Genomic DNA, 19,261 nt, shown 5'->3' on the forward strand with positions numbered 1-19,261 from the left:
CGTGGGTCTGCATGCTCAGGACACAATGTCTGTACTTACCCAATAATCCTTATACTCCCTGTAAGAGATGCCAACATCAAAAGATCCATATAAAATACATGAAAACATGAACTATGTGAATATATATATATATACATATGATATATATCTTTATTTTTCTGAAATATCTGAAAGGTCCCAGAGATACCATTTTTGTTTGCTTTCTGCTGGAAGAATCAGAGGCAGACACTTCCTTTGCGCTCCAGGAGAAACCGAACTTCAGGCGGGTGCTTGAATCGTTCTCTTTCAGTGTAGAGAAAGGCAAGGTTGCTGCAAATAAAGTACCGTGAAAGCAGTGATGTGGTTTCTATGTCCAGGAACGTACAGAAGAACAAAACAAGCAGAAAAGCAGATTGGTCATTGTTCTACCATTTACAACGTAGACATGTGATCACAAACCAGTCCAATCGTTGGGGCACTGGGGTGGCTCAGTCGGTTCAGCACCCAACTCTCAAGTTTGGTTCAGGTCGTCATCTCAGGGTCGTGAGATCGAGCCCCGAGCTGGGCTCCGCACTAGGTGTTGAGTCTGCTGGAGATTCTCTCTCTCTCTCTCCCTCTCCCTCTGCTTCTCCACTCCCCACTCTCTCTCTTTTTTAAAAAAAAATTTTATTTATTTATGATAGTCACAGAGAGAGAGAGAGGCAGAGACACAGGCAGAGGGAGAAGCAGGCTCCATGCACCAGGAGCCCAATGTGGGATTCGATCCCGGGTCTCCAGGATCACGCCCTGGGCCAAAGGCAGGCGCCAAACCTCTGCGCCACCCAGGGATCCCCCCACTCTCTCTTTAAAAAGAAAAAATATAGGGGATCCCTGGGTGGCGCAGAGGTTTGGCGCCTGCCTTTGGCCCAGGGCACGATCCTGGAGACCCGGGATCGAGTCCCACGTCGGGCTCCCGGTGCATGGAGCCTGCTTCTCCCTCTGCCTGTGTCTCTGCCTCTCTCTCTCTCTGTGACTATCATAAAAATATATATATATATATATATATATTTTTTTTTTTAAACATAGCCTAATTGTTTAAAACTTTTTCCAGTAGCAGCAAGTGGGTTTTCAAGTGAGATCTTGCGTGGAACCCCAGCGAATGAGTTCATAAAAGGTGGTCCTGCATGGACTGGGCTGGGGAGGAGCCCCGAGCCCCTCAGGCTCAGAGTGACCACCCAGCGTCCCACGCGGCTGTCGCTGAGGCTCCATCTTCAAACTTTATTCCCTTTAGACACAACATGAATATTTTGGCTAAAAACCAAATTTGCTTAATGGCTAAGGTAATTTTTTAAAATCAAGTTTAATCTTGAAAAGTACGCATATCTTAGAGTCCAAACCACGAGGACCTGGAAGTAAGTGAGAAAGTGTTTCTGTGTCGGTGACTAGATGGGAGCGATGAGGCTCCTACGTGATAGACGTGACTCAGCCAACGTATTTACGGGTTAGCTCTAAGGGCCAAGCCCAGGATTCTGTGTAGATTCCTCATTTCTCTTCTATTTTCAGTCACTAACGTTATAAATGGACAACTCATTCTTTTTTCCCGACATCTGACGTCCATTCGCTTCCCACCGGCATCAAACCACAGTGTCACTCTGCAATCCCACCAGCGACGCTCAGCGGCCCCTCACTCTTGTTATTCATTCTGTGCACTTTGGCCTCAGTGTTGGAGCATGGCCCCTCTTGCGTCACTCCCTTCCTCCTGCCCTCCCCAGAATGAGGCACAAACTCAGGGATCCGAGGGCCCGTGGGTCACATTGCCCGGCCACTCCTCCATCTCACTGAGTGCCCTCCTGTGTATCTTGCCACCAGCCCTGGCCGGCAGTCAGCGATGGCACAGGCCAAGGCAAGGGCGTCTCAAGGTGAGGCTGAATGGGGAGCAGGGTTACCTCAGTCATCCGAGGGCGCAGGAAGGGACATGGGTCTCTGAATCATTCCCAAGGGGCCAAAGTCACTGAAGGGAGAGAGAGCTCAAGGAGCCAACACCAAGGGGCAGGGATGGAAACAGGGGAAGGAACGAAGCCGGAGGCCAGGCCCGTCAGACAGTGTGGGTCTCAGGAGGCTGAGGATCTGACTGAGTGGCCTCCGCCTCTGAGAGGGTGTGCGAAGAAAAGAAATGAGGACCCTACATAGAATTCAGCCACTATGGGGGAGAGAAGGATCCAGAAGGAACCATGACCAGAGAGCCAAGGGTGTCCACACATGGCAGTGAAGTGTTACAGGCTACACGGAGGGCTGTGCTCCAAGTGGTTGGACCCGGAGATGCCGTCTCCAGGCACACCTGATCATGCTCACCTCCTTGATTTTACTCACGTGGCCTTTCGGTCTCAGACCTTCCTTCTTACCGGTTTCCCATAAGCTACCTCTATGTCGAGACCCAGTTAAAATCCTACAGCTTTGGGGCACCTGAGTGGCTCAGTCAGCTGAGCGTTCACCTCTGGCTCAGGTCATGGTCTCAGGGTCCTGGGATCAAGCCCCACATTGGACCCTCTGCTCAGCAGGGAGTCTGCTTCCCCTCTTCCTCTGCCACTGTGCTCTCCCTGTCAAATAAATAAGTAAAATCTCAAAAAAAAAAAAAAAAAAAGAGAGAGAGAGAGAGAGAGAGAGAAAAGAAAAAAAAGAAAATCCTAGAGCTTTGATGAGACCACATTGGAAACATCCCTTCTTCCAGGAAGAAACTTCCCCTGAGAAACACGAGCCAGAGCTACACTATACGCGCCGCATCGCATGACTGCCTTTGCAGAGAGGTCAAATGTTATACAATGGACGGGATGTTTCGGGACCATCCCTGGATCTAAGTTACAGGGTAGATTCACTGGTTGTCAGCCCGAATGTGAAACCCAGAGTCGCAGGTGGGCTGTCCTGTGATTGGAGGTATATGGGGTGAAAAGGGCCAAAGACAGAAATCGGGGGCTCCTTGGTGAAAGGACGGGTAGTGAATCAAATGCTACTAAGGAAATGAGGGAAGGAGTGGTCAGAGGGTGAGGAGATCAGAAAACCTGGCTTCGTGGACAACTGCCGGGGGTGGGGGGGGTGCATCATCAGTGTTCCACGATGAGTGAGGCTGAGAAATGGGAGCAAAAGGCCGCTGGGCCTCCCCAGCTGGGCCGCTGGGTTCATTCTGTGTTCTGTATGTGAAGTGTCAGTAGAGCAGAGGGGCCTCCGTGGGAAGGAGGCCTGGAGAAGGGAAGGCTGCACGGAGTCGGGATCCAGGGAGCACAAGTCAGAGAAGCTGGACGATGCAAAGAAGGAGCTCAGAGGACAGACATTCAAGCCACCGAGCGTCGTTCCAGAAAAGACAAAGAATCACGCCGCGACGGGGGTGCATGGCCAGGTGCATGCTGCCTCTTGAGCTCACCTCACCACTGCAGCGTCATCCCCGTGTGGGGTCTTAGCCTCAGCTTTTCAAGTAGAAACTCAACTTTTGCTGGGGGCCCAGCACTGATTTGATCAAGTATGATGATTCACATTAACCAAATTCACAAGGGCCAGAGGTAGAGCCCGGAATATCCACTTATTCAATCGTGAGGAGCGTGAGTCACCAGAGCAGTGCAATTAAAACCAGAGTGAGACGCCTCCATAAACATATCAGAATGGTTAAAATTTAAAAGAATAACAATGCCATGTGCAGCGTGAGTGTGGATCACTTGGGTCTCTCCCACCCCGCTGGTGGGGATGTGAATCGGCACAGCCTGTTAGGAAAACTGTGGGCAGCTTCTGCAGGTGAACATATGCCAACTCCGTGGTCCAGGAAGTATATCCCTAGATGTGACATTAAGAGAAATGACTGCCCATGTCCACAAAAACACGTGTGTTAGAATGGGCCTAACAGCTTCATCCCCAGCAGCCCAAACCTAAAATCCACCCAAATGTGAATCAAGCACAGATCAGATATTGGAGCAAGTCACTTAGGGACGCGACTCTCAATTTCAGCTCAGGTCATGAGATCAAGACCCAGGTTGGGCTCCACACTAAGCGCGGAGCCCCCTTGAGATTCTTTCTCTCCCTCCCTCGTCCTCGCCGCCCCCCTCACCACTCACATGTGCACGTGTCCTCCCTCTCAAAACAAACAGAAAGAAAGTACAGACTATATTAGTACGTTATGATGTGATCACTTAACAAACTACTGCAGAGCAACGCAAAGGACAAATGGCAACTACACGCAGCTCCACACATGACACATGTGTCCTCACGGATGAATCGCACAGTAGAGAAGCCACACACCGGGGCACCTGAGTGACCCAGTCAGTTGGGCGTCGGACTCTTGGTTTCGGCTCAGGTCATAATTCCAGGGTTGTGGGAGCGAGACCCGCACCCCACTCTGCGCTCAGGGTGGAGTCTGCTTCTTCCTGTCCCTCTGCTCCTCCCCCTGCTCAGCCACTCCCTCCCTCTCTCTCTATCTGTAAAATAAATAAATAAAATCTGAGAAAAAAAAATAAGCCACACAAAGATTACATAGGGTTTCCTCTGATGCGTTGATAGGGAAGGTGTGGGAGCCTTCTAGGAGGCTGGGTATGCGTCCGTTTTCCATTTTGACCCAACGTATACACATTTATAAAAACTCATGACGAACTTGAAGAACTGTGTACTTGACATCGTGTATGAGACATAACAAAATTTACATAAATAAGGAAAGAGCTTAATTAGATGGCGAACAGAAGTTGTAGACTGAAACCAAGGTTTTGTTAGGTGAATGGGACCCTCTTTTTTCTTTTTTTCTTTTTTTTAAACAGAATAACAGAATTCCAAAGAGATGAACTATGGAAAGTTCCCACTGGATCAGAAGGCCCTTTGCAGCAGAAACGATTTCTTTTTTTTTTTTCTAATAAATTTATTTTTTATTGGTGTTCAATTTGCCGACATACAGAATAACACCCAGTGCTCATCCCGTCAAGTGCCCCCCTCAGTGCCCGTCACCCAGTCACCCCACCCCCTGCCCCAGAAACGATTTCTGATCTAGCTCAGAGTTCCCAGCGCCTGGAAAAGATTCTAGAACATAGTAGGCACTCAATAAATACACTGGAAATGAATAAATGGTTAATAAACCAAAGCTGATCTCAAAGGATTAACTCAAAGAAGTAGCACTTTGAGATAAAAACATTAGTTTAAGCCAACAGTAGAAACAACAGCAAAATAGTATTCGAAATCTCACTGCGGCTCTCTCCTTCCCTCTAGATTTCTTTTTTTTTTGGGGGGGGGGGGGGCTGGTTCTTTTCTTTTTTTTTTTTTATTAAATGGCTATATCCTTTGCCGTCAAATTGAGGCTCATATTTGTGACTCAAATACAATTTGTTTTAATTTTTATAAATGTGATACATTTGGGAAACCTCGTAAACAGAGTTTTCATTCAATTAGGGATCCTGGATTCTTGCCAAGAAGCGGTCATACCGGAGTGAACAGGGGTTAGTGGACCTGCGGGGGGTGCCGATGAAGGCCGTCTTTGTCAGACCCCCCAGCCCGGGAAACCTGTCTGGCAGGTCGAGTGCGGGAACTTGGACGGCAAAGCCTCCCGAGCCGCCAGTTTCAGGCCGGTGCAGAAAATGGTTAGGATCGCGGGCCAAGCAGAACAAAATCCAAAGTAAATTTTCCCACATGCTGCTGCTTGGAGAAACGACATCCCATCCAATGACACAGCGTCACCCGATAGTCTGGGAAAGGAGCTGAACTCCTACCTGTCCCGTCCAGCAGCCCTTCTAGGTTTGCCTGCGCTGCTGACCCTGCCCGGGGGTTCAGCCTTCTGATTGCAGAGGCCCAGCGAGGACGCCGTCTGGGGGCCGTGGGGTCTACAGGAGCGGTGGGGGCAGGGCGCCACCTCCACACTCCGGGTACCACAAGGAGGCCTAGCCGGGCGCAGGGGGAGGCTCGGCAGGAAGGACGTGGATGCCAGCGTGCGGCCGGGCTCCTTGCCCGCTGCAGCTCCTCTTCGTCTCAGTCTGGGGCCTTATCATCAACCCTCAAGTGGAAGTTTCTGCCTATATGGAAGCCCGGCACTGACTGGTTTGGAGAAAACGATTCCCACCAGCCCAATCCACAGGGGGGCGAGGTGGAAACTGGATCTCCACCTCTTCGGTGACGAGCAGGTGTATGGACGCCGAGGAGACGTCACTCATCACCAACGGGGGGCTTCGCTCCTGCTGGAAGGCCTACGTGGAAAACAAATCGTGACCAGAAACAACTGGAATCAGAGGCTGTTGTCAGTCTGATGGCAAAAGGCTAGAGAGCTGGCCTGGCCTGAGGCCACTGTTGCTCCTGGGGTCCTGGGCCCGCTGGTCAGGACGCTGCCTCCTCACAGCTGGGAACTCTGGCCCAGTCTGACTGGTTCATCCTTTTTCTAGATTCTACAAAGCACACGACTGCTGCCTCTGCTGACTCTTCTTGCACAGATGACAACAAGCCCCAGATTCTTACACACTCGGATGTGCCCATTCTTCAGGGCAATTTCTGTGGACACTTGGGCTAATCCATTATATGTTAACTTATTTTCTAAACTCCTGGGGTCTCACCTGAAGGCTCCCAGGAGCTCCTCATAGTGGCCGCAGCACCCTGGATACTGCTCAGGACTCTGGTTTAGCCTGATGCTAACTACCGGTGAGAACTCTGGCAAGTCAATTCCCCCTTTTTGGACCAAAGCCATTGAATCTCTAAAACTGAAGTGTGGGAGTGCCTGGGTGGCTCAGTCAGTTGGGGGGCCGACTCTTGGTTTCCGCTTGGGTCACGATCTTGGAGTCAAATCGAGCGCTGCATCAGGCTCCACACTGGGCGTGGAGTCAGCTTGTTCCTCTCCCCACGCACCTCCCCCTACCACCACCACCCCTATCCTTCTCCCCATTCTCTCCCTCTCAAATAAATAAATAAAATATTTTTAATATATAAAAATAAAAAAATACATAAAAGTATGGTGGCTGGCTCGATGTGTAGAGCATGCAACTCTTAAGAGATTCTTTTTTTTTAATTTTTATTTATTTATGATAGTCACAGAGAGAGAGAGAGAGAGAGGCAGAGACACAGGTAGAGGGAGAAGCAGGCTCCATGCACCGGGAGCCCGACGTGGGATTCGATCCCGGGTCTCCAGGATCGCGCCCTGGGCGAAAGGCAGGCGCCAAACCGCTGCGCCACCCAGGGATCCCGAGCATGCAACTCTTGATGTTGGGAGTGTAAGTCTGAGCCCCTTGTTGGGTGTAGAGATTACCTAAAAATAAAAATAAAAAATCTTAAAAAAATAAAATTGCAGTATTATAGGGCAGTATTTAGAGACCATGGCTTTTTGAGGTCACTTCCAAACTGAGATCAAGGTTTTCAAGGAGCCTGCAATTCAAGCATCCGTGCACATCAGAGCTAAGATTTGCAGAGACCACAGAGTCATGGCTGATGCCCGTCCTGGCACGATTCCCCGTGAGTTTTCTGCTCAGTCTTCCCTCCACAGTCAGTTAAGCGGTACAGGAGGGTATGCACCCCCTTGCCACGTAGTCGCTCCTTAGATAAGTTCGGCGATCTACATTCTACCAAATTTTGCTGCATTGCAATAATTATACAACATTCATTATTCTTTGTCCCATCTTCTAGACGGGGAAAAAGGAGCCTCAGAAGCCCTCAGTGATGTGCCCTAGTTTCTCTCCCTGATAATTACGAGCTGCGTGTCTAACTCCAAATGCTGTGCTGTTGCCAGTAAACAGTGTCTGCCTTCCGGTTCTGCTCTCATTCTTACAGTTGACAGGGGATTGCCGAGCCACGCACTCATGTCACTATCCGCCTTAAATTGCCCCCACCGGTATGCACAGCAAGCAGATTTAAGCCCAAGAAGATACCGAATACACCTTAGCGTACATTCCTGCACGTGTAAGTCGACGCGAGGCCACCCCACCCCGGGGAAAGATTTGCTCACGGAACAAGGAATTGCCGCACAGGTCCCTGAGTGTCTGAAGTTTCCGGAAGGGAAGGGAAGCGATGCCAAGGCAAACGTGACACCAGAGATCCCATACGTTCTTCCTCGTGGATTGAAACTCAACGCCTGCCTTCACAAGGCGCACCCTGCTATCGTCTCCCTTATTTGGAAGGTGCTATCAGAGCTCAGGCCTGAAACGTGAACAGCCCTGCCACTGGACAGCCCGTATCGCGTGTCACGGGAACACCAGATCCAGAAAGGGACACTGGCAGTGCATATGCGCTCGCTGTTGTGCGCGGCTCGCACGCACCTCTGACGTGCAGGCGCTGGCCTGACGGTGTCGGTGGCCACACCTGTGACCGTGGGTGCCCCGGAGAGGAAGCGTTGCCCGGCGGCTCCTGCTAAAGCAGGATGCACGACAGGGGATGTTTCTCTCCTTTCCCCCTTCACAGCAGCATAAGCCCAGTGGTTAGTGAGTACCCCCGTCCATCCACCCACGTCCAGTCCTCCTTTCTTTGGAAATGTGCCGAAATTGCACATGAGCCAGAGGAATGGAGTTTAATCACTACATCTTGGAGCAGGGAAGCCAGAGATCCTCTGTCCTGTTATCTTCTCCAATTCCTTTCCAGCAAAAAGGAGAGGGAGCGAAGTTTTAATATGTGTCACCCACCGGTGTAGGTCTACAAAAAAAAAAATTGGTCTTAAAAATTCACAAAGGAGCCGCCTGGCCTGCTTAGTGGGTAGAGCATGTGACTCTTGATCTCAGGGTCATGAGATCGAGCCCCATGCTGGCCTAGAGCTTATGCTTTAAAAAGTCATAAAAATTTACAATGAGCAACACCCGTTTACAGTCGTATAACCACCAGGAACACATTTCCTTAACATCTCGTATTTGAAGAGAACACGTAATCATGATATCTCACTGGTAACAGTCCTCATGTATAATTCCTAACTATGTAACGAGAAGCGATCGCCCAAATCCAGAATTAGTGAGGTCTGTCATGGGAAAATGTTCCCACCAATTTGTAAGGACCCGAGGATGGGACCTGGGGAAACCAGGTGAAGGTCGGCACCAGTCATCTGCGTGACTTTTTACCCTTTACTTTCAAAATAAAATATTGCCTATTTTTCCAGTGATTGATATTCACAGGAAAATATCTTCTTCACATAGTAATTTATGTAAAGGAGAAGAATACACATATTCTAACCATGTCTTCATTATAACTTTATTTTTTTGAACTACGCTGGCCTGCCAGTCTTTGCATCGGACTGACACATAACGTAAGCCAAAGGGTCTCTCTCTGATATGCTTTCACATAAAACAAGGATTTCTTTTTGGTTTATTTTTATTGTTGATTTCTTCATTCAACAACATAATCATCCATATAAACAATTCACGTAATTCCTAAGGTGGGTTCATGACTGACAGTTTTATTAGCTTATTTTGTAGATGGGACCTGCAGCTACATAAGTGCCTCACCCAGGTATCCAACCGATGGAAACTTTGACCCACGCCCACCACCTCCACCCAGGTGCTTGCCCAGAGGACAGCCTCACCCGGGAAGTCATACTCAATTGTGTGATCTTGTAAGACTGACATTGTAGAAGAACATTATTCATTCGGGCCGTCTGTATTATTGACTGGGTGTCCCCAACTACAATCCCATTTTCTGACATCTAAGGGACACACTACGTGACACATGAATGAACTTTTGTTATTTTTCAAGATTTATTTACTTATTTGAGAGAGAGAAGGAGGGAGAATGGAGGGAGGAGCAGAGGAAGAGACAGAGAACCTCAAGCAGACCTCCTGCCCAGCGTGGGGCCTGACCCCAGGCTCCGTCTCACAACCCTGAGATGGTGACCTGAGCTGAAATCAAGAGTCAGACACTTAATCAACTGAGCCACACGGGCGCCCACACATGAATGAACTTTTAAATAATGGAAGATTGGATGAATGAACGAATCGTGCTTGTTTCCTCAATCCGATCATTTGAGAATGTCTCTTTCATATGCTCACACCCTTAGTTTCATCACTAAGAAGCAAAGAAGGCGGAATCGCTGTTGATGTTTTCAAGTAATTTTTAAGCAACTGTTTAATTTTTGTAAAAAATGATACAAATGCATGATGTGCATATCAAACAATATGATAACTTTTTAAAGTTTAAAATCACCATAAATCCCGTCGTCAGAAGCACTCACCACATTTTGTTGCATTGTTTTATTTTTTTTGCATTGTTTTAATATCTGTGTGTGTGTGTGTGTGTGTGTACACATACACGCAAATAGTCCATGCCCTTCCAAGTTATTAAAAAGGCATAATGGATATATCTGAAATAATTCAATGCAAGAAATCTGTATGTAAAAACCGTTGTTAAATGTCCAAGACACCTGGGCAGTGATCATATGTCGATGTTAACATATTATTTCAGCTTGGATTCTTTTTTTTTTTTTTCCAGCTTGGATTCTAATGGCATGTGCAAATTCTCTAATGGAAATTTTTTTGCTAAGGTCAAAATAATGTAATACAACCATTCCAACCCGTAGCTGCTTGTTAAAGTTGGCTAGAATATGCCAGATGTATCCAAGTACAGAAGTTAAACTAAGAAGACACAACCTAATATTATTTTTAAACGATTTTATTTAAAATAAAATGGGAGGGGGGAACAGACGGAGAGGGAGCACCCCAAGCTGACGACCTACTAAGCGTAAAGTCACACAGGGCTCCACCTGGTGACCCTGAGACCACCGCCTGAGGTGAAATCAAGAGTCAGACACCTCACAGACTGAGCTCCCATAATCTAATATTCTTTAGAAATTTCCAAATGGAAGCAATGCTTCCTAACTTCCTTTTTCAGTTTTTCATTCCTTTCATTGGGATTAGGAGAACGCCCGTGTTATTTTTATTAATTTCTGCTGCTTTCAGTGGCCTCTGTACTGGAGAGGGAATTCGGCACGTTTTTACTGGGTGGATGCTCTCTCCCTTTCAACTCGGGGGGGTGGCGATGAAGGAGGCAATAAGGCCCAGGGGGTTTGCAAATGCAGGGCGGAGTGGGAATTATGGAAGGCTCATCTGTCAGCCTATTGAGAGCTGATACCTTTATGCATTTTCACCTGAGTTGATAGAAACTTTGGGAATCGCCTTTACACTGTGAAACAGGCCAAAGGGAACTCTGGGTTCTGATCCTGGGAAGTGGACAGCTGCCCACGCCAAGCTGTCCGACCCCTGGTGGCCCCCCACCCCCTCCACTGAGCGCCCCTCTCCCTTGAGACAGTCCGGATCCCAGCCACGAACTTCACCGGGGACGGTAACCAGCTTGCAGACTGTTGAGTCCACTGGGCCTTCCACACCTGTCAGGTGGCTTTGTAGCCAAAAACAAAAGGCTTTTGTAGATCAGTTGGCACCATCTGGGAAATACCCCCACAGCTGCTGTCCACATCCTATTTGTTTCCCCCTTCATAGAAAGCGGGAGAAAAGGGGACGCTCAGATGTTATCATACAACCAAGGCAAGGCTCTTTATTTTCAGGGCGGGAAGGCAGGTCCCCACACTCAGCAACAGCAGGACAAGCCCGTCACAGTGCCCGGGGCGGCCGTCGGGATGGTTCTATCCATCCAGGTCTGCTTGAGCTCGACCACAGCCCACTTCCCGCCCTGTTGGCGGGAGAACCGATGTCTCACGTTGCATCCTTTTCTGCCATCTGGTTTCATGACGACAATTAGGAACTCCCACACTGAGACTGCTGTTGGGCGAGGGGCAGAAGAAACACTCAGCTGCTCACATGACTATTTTGTCAGAGTCTGAGAAAATACTTACATTTTACCCTGGCCCGAATGGCTAATAACTGTTCGTCTCCTTCTGGATGGTTCTGCCGCGTGTACGCTTCGCCCCACACCGTGGTCAGAGAACTGGCACACAAGCGAGCAGAACCCAGTAACACACGTACACAAAGGTCTGAAACCTTAGGGCCTAATTTTACTGTCATGTAGGCACACGTTTGCGTCTTGCCATAAAAATCAGAACTTACCTGAATTTCAAAAAGTCTTTACGGGAGTAACTCCCTGTCCTCCTTTAGCAACTTTTATGGTTGGGAAACCCATTGTTTGCCTCTGGAAATTCTGACTCCGAGCTTTTCTGCTTGCCCCGCTAACCCAATTTTCTGTTCATTGTTTTTGATGGTTTCCTGCTCCCTCACTCATGGGCCAACAAGGGCTTTGTTCTTAACTGCAGGCTCAGGAGGACTTTAAAAAGGTGAAGTTTAGGGGGATCCCTGGGTGGCTCAGCGGTTTAGCACCTGCCGTCAGCCCAGGGCATGATCCTGGAGGCCCGGGATCGAGTCCCGCATCGGGCTCCCAGCATGGAGCCTGCTTCTCCCTCTGCCTGTGTCTCTGCCTCTCTCTCTCTCTCTCTGTGTCTCTCATGAAAAATAAAAATAAAAAAATCTTAAAAAAAAAAAAGGTGAAGTTTATGAAACCCTGAATGGTAGCTCAGTAGAGCACGGGAGATCCCACCTTCTACCCACACCGTATTCATGTAAACACATCTGTCTGTATTTGTTTACCTCTTTGTTTTCCTTGTGTTTAGCTTGCAAAGGAAATGTGATGAGCGTAGTAGGACTTTTGGCTTTCTTCCGTCTCCAAACGCAAGACCCTGGGTTCTCTTACAAGTCATAACTCTATAGCTTTTTCTACTTTACCTACACTTGGTTCCGCATGTTCAGTATTTATAATTAATTTCGTATCTCTACTGGCATTTACTTTACACGACCTTAAAGAGTCCGTTTATGGATTTATGCTTGCTTTTGTTGTTTGTTTTCTGTGGGATTGCAAGGTCATGCCTTCTTGCCCAGCGTTGCTCTGTTGTATAATCGTTCCCAAGAGGGACTGCCCGGTCTTTGCTCCTCCCAATCTAACCTCAAGATGTATCCTTTGTTGGGTCAAGTCATCCACACCTTGGCCCACCTCTCCCTCTCCAACCCTTTCCCAGTCTCTGAGCCTGGTTCAGCTGTAAGAAATCACCTTGACTAATGCTCTCTTCATTTTTCTAAGAAATCACCACGTCGGCTGCACACGGGAGACATCCCCTGCTGTCCCGGGTGACCAGCTCTGCTGGTTCTTGCTCCTGATCCCCCAGCAGCTGGCAAACCACTGAAGAATAAAAAGACACTCTCTACTCTCCTTAGAGCTCTCTGTCTCTCTCGTAACTCATGAATCTCATCCATGCACGTTGCTGAATTGTGGAAGCGACAATTGGCCGAGGTCAACTTGAATTATAACCCTCTATTCTGGGGCCCGATTTGTTCCCCCCTAGTTCTGTATCAGCTGCACGTGTACAAAGCATACTTTCCATTCCGTCTCACCCAGGTAGGTCATTGATAAAGATGTTAAACAATCCTGGGCCCAGGCCCAACCACTGAAGAACACCTGTTCTGTTACTCCACGTATCACTGATCCATTGATAGCCACTCTCTGGGTAAACACCCCCGTCAGGTGCACCGTAATGTTCGCTGAGCCTTCCCCCCCGACCCCCGGCAGCCTCTTATATCTCTCTGGAAACTGTGGCTCGTTCAAGATGTTTCAAAAGTGAGAAACGAGCCCAAGTGTGACATGGGTCACTATTTAATGGAATGTGAGATCGTTTTCTATGTAAGAGAAAGAACCGCGAAGCTTCATTAATGCGTTTTGTGTGTAAGAGAAAATACAGCAATTAATGGTGATGTAAGGGAGTTGGGTTGAACAGCCCAGTGTCTACACTCCACTTATTAACGAGTCCCAACCCTTATTAACAAGTTGTGTGTAACGTGCATGTCATGATTAACTCTCGAGGACAGCACAGAACCGAGAGCTTTGACAACAGACTCTTCGCTTTTCTCTAGGCCGTTGTGTCCTATTTGTTACTGTTCTCCATCTAGCTGCTCATAATTGAAAAATTTCTGACTCAAAAAAATAAAAATAAAAATAAAAATAAAAATAAAAATAAAAATAAAAATAAAAATATAAAAATTCCGGACTCACTGGCAACTTACTAGTTTATAGTTTCTACCTTAAAATAAATCCGGACACAAGCAGAACAGGGGGACAAGTTGAGGTGCCAAGAGTGAGCATTGCGTCCTAACAGCACCATCCAGAATTTTATGTTTACTCCTGATGGACCCTATGAGTCTGTCAAGTGGGCATTTTGTCTTTTCCCAAAGACCTGCGCCCCAAAGGCGCCATGGCCCCCGTGCAGAGGAGCCCCAGCAGGTGCCTTCTGCACCCCGAGCGGCATCTGGGAGGGGCCCCCGGGGTGGCGGACGCCCCGAGTCTGTCCTGCGGGAGCCACTGTGCGGGGCTGGGTGTCGGCTGGAGTCCCAGAGCGATGCTCGAGGCCCAGCTCTGTCCCCACTAGTGATTTAATGTCCTGTTTCCTCATCTGTGAAGGGCAGGGGGGTGGGGGTTAATCATTGCTTCAGGAGGGATTTTGTGGATTTTAAGTAAGTTAATATGTTTAAAACATAAAACTCGGTACGCATTGTCTGTCACACGGTAACTGGGCAGCTTAAAAATTCTAGAAGCCCGTGGTACTCTTGCCCCAAATGGCTTCACCTCATTATGAGAGAACATCAGACAAGCCTGAATGGAGGGACGTGCAACCACAAAATAATAATCATTAATACAAATACAACCAATTAAGTAACTAATACTGGGGAACACCCTCGCGAATTGGAGGAGGCTATGGAGGAGGCTACGCAGGGAGGGGGTCTGGACTGGGTCCTGGGGTGGAGAAGGGACTGCAGGGAAGACCTGATGGACCTCAGCTCAAGTCCGGGTTCAGTTGCTGCGTGGCGCAGCCCGGGCTCAGGTTTGGGTACCGGTGCTACTCTTAGGCAACGCACTAACTGCACAAGGACCCTCCGGGCCGTACCTGCAACTTAGCTGCTGGTCTAAAATAATTTGGAGACATTTCGGGCTCTGGCCTGGGTGGTTCAGTTGGTTAAGTCCAGCTATTGGTCGTGGCTCCAGCCGTGATCTCGGGACCATGGGATCCAGCCTCCAAGTCGGGCTCCACGCTCAGCGTGGGGTCAGATTTCCTTCCGTCCCTCCCCTGCTCCTGTGCGCTCTCTCTCTAACAATAAATAAAATCTAAAAATAATCATAATAATTTGAAACATTTCAAGGTATTGTGTTTGGATGTAAAACATATTAAAGTTCTACTCAGTGTTTTCGAGCTGCATGGGGGGCGTGGTTGCCGTCACTTACTCCTCCTTGCTGTTCGTGATGCCTTCTTTACATTTTTGGCATTTTAAACGTGTACATTTTAGGGAGGGCTGCATGGGAGGTGGAGGCCCGGGCTGACCTGGCTTTGCTGGTGGGCAGGTGGCTGCGGTCGGGGAAGGAGCCGGTGCGGCGGGCTCCAGAGCTGCCCGGGGAGGGGAGGCGGGGCTCGGTCTGCAGCCCGGGCGCTCTCCCAAGCAGGTTGGCTGTGAGGGAGGCCAGGAAACAAGGGGCGAAGCCCAGGGGGTAAGGGGCCCCGAGACGGCCCTTAAATGGACCACACTCCGCACGTTGGCTTGGAGCTGGGAGCCATCAGGCACAGAGAGAAATTGGGGATGGGGACGGGAGCCCTGGGTGGCCCTGGGTGGCCAGCGGGGGCCTCAGGAGCAGCCCCTCCCCTCCTCAACATGAAGGGGGACTCCCCAGGGACCCAGGCAGGCTAACGGAGAGGCTGGAGCACGGGGATGAGCAAGGTCGTAAGGGAAGAGAGAGTGGTGGGAAGGAAGTGGGGGTCTCGGGAGATGCCAAGGAGTGTGACATGATCCCGTGGAGGCGGCCTGTGAATCCCCCAGAAAAACAGGGCCCAGGGCTCCCGGGGGGCGCAGTGCCCACCTCCACGCTCACGCCCCACCCCCCCATGGTTGCTCCTCTGCGGTCCCTGCACACTCCTCCAGCAGGTGTGGGCTGCACCTGCCAGGGAGCCCCAGTGACTGGGGGGTGGGGGTGGGAGTGCCTCCAGGAACCCCGGGGGGAGGGCTGGCTGCAGAGGCCACAGGTCAGAGGACGCCACCCGCAGACTCGGTTTTGTTTGGGTTTTACCAGTAGGCGACTGCTGATTCCCACACCCCCCACCCCACCCCGGAGCGGGAACCTAAGCAGGGGGCGCACCCCAGCACCGGTCTTGGATGGGGGAGAGGGCAGCCCAGGCAGGTGGCAGGGCGCACGGGCTCGTGGCCACAGCAGAGTCCGGGCACAGACCAGGGCGCAGGCCCTGCACCTGCAGGTGCCACTGCGGGCCGCTCTGGGGTGCGGGCTCCCGCCCCCCCCCCCCCGCCCCCAGGCCTTCACCTGGAGGCCTGCCCCTGCCCCCTGACTGCGGACCTGGGTTTCCAGCGGCCTCCGGTCCCGCACTCTGACTCGGCCCCTCGGCTAAGCCCCTGGCTTCTAAACTCCATTTTCAGAAGGTTAGCACACCATGAGGCCTGCGGTCTCCAGAAACCAGCTTCCAGAAGCTGCTCTGGGCGCGGCAGGAGGCTGGGCGGGGGTGGGGGGGTGGGGGGGGTGGGGGGGGACACTGGCACCTGGGCCTGTGCCTCCCGCGCAGCCCCAGGCCCTCGTCGCCCCGGCACCTCCCACCCCCAGGACGGCACCCATCTCGGCTCCCTTCAGGCTGGGACAATTTAAAAAGGGACTTTCAGATTCATCCTGCAGGGCCGTGTGTATGGGCAAGGCGACATCCAGCTCCGCGTCAAAGCCACATGGGAAGGGAAGGTCCGGGCCTCGGCTCGGCCGACACGCGGGCTCTCTGTGGGTCTCTAAGCCCGAGCCGCCGGTAGGCCTCCCGAGGACCCCCTTCCCGCTTCTCGGCGGCAGGGGCGGAGGCTCCCCGTTCCCCTTCGTCTCCCCCTCCTACCGCGAGCCCTGCACGTGGTGGGCAACCGTGGCACGTTTCTGTTGGATCAAGAGAGAAGATGCCAGAAGAGTCCATCCAGGTAGCACCTGAGTGTGTGGCCAGGCTACGGAGGTGTAGCCGCTCCGACAAAGCCGTGAACCCGGGGCACCTCTGGCAGCTTTATCCAGGAGGAAAAGCTGGAGAGAAAATGTGAACAGGGCCCCCGGGGGGCTCAGCGGTTGGGCATCTGCCTTTGGCTCAGGTCGTGACCCCGGGTCCTGGGATCGAGTCCCGCGTCGGGCTCCCTGCACAGAGCCTGCGTCTCCCTCTACCCGTGTCTCTGCCTCCCTCTGTGTGTCTGTCTCATGAGTAAATAAATAAAATAATTTTTAAAAGAAAGAAAGGAAAACGTGAAGGAGTCCCAGAGCAGGCACCGGGATGTGAGGAGTTTCAGAAAAGGCAGCGGCACGACCAATCGAGTCCCATGAGTTAGAGTCGAAAGATTTTCTCCCAAGTGTGCTCTTGCCTTACTGGGTCCCACAGTCCCAGGTAGGACAGTCGCAGGACAGAGGAGATGGCCTCCTGTCGCTGGGGGCTTCTCCTTTGCTCTTAGCAGAGCCAAGAGCAGGTTCTGGAAGCTGGTTTCTGGAGAGAACAAGCTTCCGGGTCCCCGGGCACCTGTGATGCCATCAGAGCCCACTCCCAGTGGCCGAGGACGACTACACTGTGTGAAAAAGCAACCCCCAGGTCCCAGATTGTGTCCCTCAGGTCAAGGCCCCAAGTCAGGAAAACAATAGTTAATACCTAACCGGGCCACAGTTTCAGCCCCAGGAAGGCAACGATTAACCAGCCCCATGGAGTTTCCAGGTCAATAGTGGGAAGTGTACCCAGACACCCGTTCTGCTCCCCTTCGCAAGGCAACCTTGCCTAAACGGTGCATTCTTTGCTAAATAAATAAATAAATAAATAAATAAATAAATAAATAGGGTTTTTTTTTGTTTTGTTTTATTTTGTAAAAAAAGAGGCATCTGTGGGATGCCCACTTGCTGCCCGTAACCGTAACCACCTTTCTTTCGTTGAGCTCATCAGACCTCTCCCCTCCTTGCTCCTTGATTCACGAATCATTTAATAAGGCCAATTAGATCTTCAAACTTACTCGGTTGAACTTGGATCTGCAGCAGCTGTCGGCCTGGTGCTCCGCAAAGCTGGCTCCTCCCCGACCCCAGTGCCTTAGCTCCTACTATCTGGAGCCACATGGGTCGGACCCTCCGCAGGACAGAGCCAGAGGCCCCAGAGGCAACAGCGGGCATCCTGCGGAGAGGCGGGCGGCCCTACACCCTGTGGCTGAAGCGTTTGGTATCTCTCCCCCATAAAATACCTTCCTCGGGTCCCCACGGGTACCCCGGAGGTGTCACTGGGGATCACTGTGTCCGTGTTCTCATTCAGAACTTTAACGTCGCTCTCTCCAGGCCTGACTGCGTCCAGCAGTGTCTTTGCCCAGCCCCTGGGGTGTCTGCGGGCCCCTCGTGCTTCTAGGCCTGGGGGTCCAGAGCCCTGGGACGCAGAGGGCTCCCCTCTCTCCGGGCCCTGCGCTCGCAGAGCCGCCCCAGCCAGGGGAAGCGCCTGGACCCGTCACTGCTCTGCTCTTTATTATTTCATCTGCTTATTTGGGTTTACTTCGCATTCCTTGCGCGAGTTTCTTAAACTGGAAACAAGCGACCACGTGGAGACCTTGCTTCTCTCCTGCCGGGACGGCTCTTTAGGGCTTTCTGTCCTCAGGCTGACCTACTAGCTGCCCATACAATTGATACCGTGTGTTTTCATTTTCATTCAATTCAAAACATCTTCTAATTTCCGTTTTGACTTCTTATTTTACCCCTGGCCTGTTTAGACGTGTGGCATGTGTTTCCCAAATATTTGGGGTTTTCCAGATACTGACTTTGTCACTGGTTTCTGATTTACTCCTGTTGCAGTCACAGAACACACTTTGCATGATTTGAATCCTTTTATGTTTTTCGAGACTTCTCTTATGGCTCAGATTTTGTTTTGTTTTGTTTTGGGTTTTGTTTTTTAGCCTTGAGGACTGTCTCCTGTCCACTTGGAAAGAACATACATCCCGCTGTCGTTGGGGTGGGGTGTTCTCCTTGATCTGCGGTTAGAAGAACATGAGCTCGGGACACCTGGGGGGCTCAGCAGTTTAGCACCTGCCTTTGGCCCAGGGCGTGATCCTGGAGTCCCGGGATCCAGTCCCGCGTCGGGCTCCCTGCGTGGAGCCTGCTTCTCCCTCTGCCTGTGTCTCTGCCTCTCTCTCTCTCTGTCTCTCATGAATAAATAAATAAAATCTTAAAAAAAAAAAAAGATCATAAACTCCAAGGTAAGTGGAGGAAAGGCAATGAGGAAGTTCTCCACTTTAGCACCCTCCTCTCCTGAGTTCAAAACTGCCAGTCTGTCGTCTGTGCAGTATTTGCCCTGTAGATCTGTTTGGTACAGTCTGCACAG

The 19,261-nt window shown here is 50.6% G+C and overlaps 1 long non-coding RNA gene across 1 annotated transcript; it reads right to left on the minus strand.

The window, feature by feature from the left end:
- Positions 1–10,520: 10,520 nt before the first annotated feature.
- On the minus strand, positions 10,521–17,504 carry LOC140599116 (uncharacterized). The gene is made up of 2 exons (XR_012001855.1): positions 16,784–17,504; positions 10,521–15,018 (listed from the first exon to the last, which is right to left on the minus strand). It is a non-coding gene; the product is annotated as an uncharacterized lncRNA (long non-coding RNA).
- Between the last annotated feature and the right edge of the window lie 1,757 nt (positions 17,505–19,261).

Source organism: Vulpes vulpes, chromosome 5 (assembly GCF_048418805.1).
Source record: "Vulpes vulpes isolate BD-2025 chromosome 5, VulVul3, whole genome shotgun sequence".
NCBI lineage: Eukaryota > Metazoa > Chordata > Mammalia > Carnivora > Canidae > Vulpes > Vulpes vulpes.